At 48.2% G+C, this 2,553-nt stretch overlaps 1 long non-coding RNA gene across 1 annotated transcript; it reads left to right on the top strand.

The window, feature by feature from the left end:
- The first annotated feature begins 670 nt into the window (after positions 1-670).
- Positions 671-2,125, top strand: LOC127697688 (uncharacterized). The gene is made up of 3 exons (XR_007980514.1): positions 671-832; positions 1,465-1,534; positions 1,649-2,125. It is a non-coding gene; the product is annotated as an uncharacterized LOC127697688 (long non-coding RNA).
- The last annotated feature ends 428 nt before the right edge of the window (positions 2,126-2,553 follow it).

Below are 2,553 nucleotides of genomic sequence, written 5' to 3'. Positions count from 1 at the left end.
AGGCCGATGGGGTGGCTGACTGACACCTTACACTCAAGCAAGACTTTAAGTAGAAATGGGGCCAGGAAGTGCTCCCCAGAGGACATTACAGAGAGATGCAAACAAGAATTAACTCCCTCTACGGGTGTGATAGGGTAAACACTAGATCAGTGGGGAGCTGGGGGGAGGGGCGACAAGGGCATGGAGGTGACTGACGCACTGCCTCCCTTCATTCCCAGGCATTTCCTAACTGTGCCTTTAAAGACACTGAAGCTTTTAATGCCTGTAGCCATGCTGATCTTTGCACTTTTGAGTGGAAAACGTTTGTTTGCTTCCTTGTTTTATTCTTCTGTGGAGATCGTACCCAGGGTTCTGTTCACGCCAAGCACTACGACTTAGCTGTACCTCAAGTGTCCCCCGCTCCCCCAAACACACCAAAAGGAGTTTTTCCTATAAGGACAGGAAAGGTTAAAGAAAAGCCTAGAAGCAGTACTCGTGCCCAGAAACACTTGTACCTCACTGTATAAAGTGTAGCGTGCTTCCTGACCGCCGCGGTTAATCTAATCGCCTTCTGTTTCCCCTGTCACCGAAGTGGCAGAGCGAAGCACTCTGATTTGAATTCGTGAGCTAGTTCATGTTCTGGCTTTCCTGGTGAGTCTTTAGTTTGCTGCCGACAGAGGCCCTTCTGCCTCCCACAGCCGCGGCATCTTCCCGAGCTGGCAGCAGACCCTGAAAGGCCCTGAGACCCAGGACTTGAAGAAAAGGTTTGCTCCACAGGTGGTCCAGAGCACACCCAGGGTCTCCTCAGACTGGGCACTGCTCGGATTTCTCCTTTCACGCCTTTAACTTTATGGTTTGTTTTGTTTTGTTTCAATTTAGCATTTTCTGGACAACAGGCTCACTCCTCGATTGTGCCTAGAAAGACTGGTCGATTAAAATAAAGGGGGGGGGGGGGCAGGGCGCTGAGTGAAGAAAAAGGTTATAGCTGAGATGGGAAGGGAAGAACATGAGGAAGTAGACATGCAGCAAGTTTGGGGCTTTTGTTTTTTCATCTTGTTTTTAAAATGGGGTAAGAGGGCCAGTAAGATGGTTCAGTGTGCAAAGGTGACTGCCACAAAGCCTGAAGACCTGAGTTTGATTCCCTGGGGACCCACACAGTGGAAGGAGAGAACCGACTTCTCAAAGTAGTAGATGAGTTAATATAATAATAATATTAATAATAATAATAATCCTGCTTTTCTGGAGTTCTGAGGATCAGGGCACAGGGCCTTTGCCCGCATCGCCTCCACTAGCAACTGTCACTCCTCAGGGACTTCACCTCCTCAGTTCCCCTCCAATGTCACCTCACAACAGGTTGTCTACCTGTGTAAAAGCCTTCTCTTGTCCTCTAACTGTTTAACCCGTTCTGTTTTTCTTTACGGCAATTGTTAGAACCCTGCACTCTCACACTTACTGGTTTGTTTGTTTGTTTGCCTCCCCTCAAAGGAATATCCACATAACTGCCCTGGGACTGTCTCTGCCATATCCAAGCATCTCACACAATACCTGGCACAGAGTAAGTTTTGAGTGAATGAATAATGAATGAATGAATGAATGAATGAATGAATGAATGGGTTCTAATGGCACGGGCAGGAATGGGGATAGGAGACATGTTTGCCCCATCCCTTAGGTATCAGACCATCGGGCTGCAGAGACTTGACAGGGCTCCGGGAACCCCGTGCTGGGAGAGGGGAAAAGATGACGACCTGCAGAAGCAGCAGCACAGGGCAGGCTTGTCTGCTAGACAGAGATCTCAGTCATCTTCCTGGACCACCCTGCACGGGAGACTGGCGAGCTGAGACAATAGTGGGCGTGATGGGTAGGACCACACCTTGACCAGGTGACCAGGCGTACTCCGGCCCCATCTGCCCTCCTAAGCTTCACGTCAGGATCTCAGAGGGAGGTCTTGGACTTAGAGGGATGGCCGTGAAGCTTCCTGGACTCCTTTGTTTGTTCTTCTTCCTGATGTGGATACATTCAATAACTCTTCTTTTTCTGCTTTTACTATGACAGACCACTGGCTAAGCCCAGCTTGTTTGTTGGTTATCAGGCTAGGCTACAAGCACCCTCACCCCTAACCACCGAGCCATCCCACCAGCCCAGAAAATAGAAAGACTGACGAATGACAAAGGGGTGGTTGTCTTTTATTTTTTCTTTTCAAAATTTTACCCATCCCCTCTCGTATTTTCAAATAGCAAAGGAACACATAACAAGAAAGTTCTCGATTCTATTGATAAACGCCCAGCAAAACCATATCAGAAGGAGCTCATGCACTGGATTGGGTTGTGGGTTTCCTTGCAAAAGGAGAGAAATTCCTCATAGGCAGATGGAAACTTCTTCAAACATCCCAATACTTGCTTAGGTGTGGGAGCCCTGTTAGATGACATAGTGAGTGGTCAGAGAAAAATGTCCTGGGGCCTTGTCCACAGTCAAAACTACTCTGGAGAAAGGACAAAGTTCATAGAGAAAATGGCAAGTGTTCCTGTTAGTTTTAATCACCAGTCCAGCCGCGGCGCATTTTGGCTGTCAGAGTCT

Source organism: Apodemus sylvaticus, chromosome 12 (genome assembly GCF_947179515.1).
Source record: "Apodemus sylvaticus chromosome 12, mApoSyl1.1, whole genome shotgun sequence".
Lineage (NCBI taxonomy): Eukaryota > Metazoa > Chordata > Mammalia > Rodentia > Muridae > Apodemus > Apodemus sylvaticus.
This window is presented reverse-complemented; position numbering and strand designations above follow the sequence as displayed.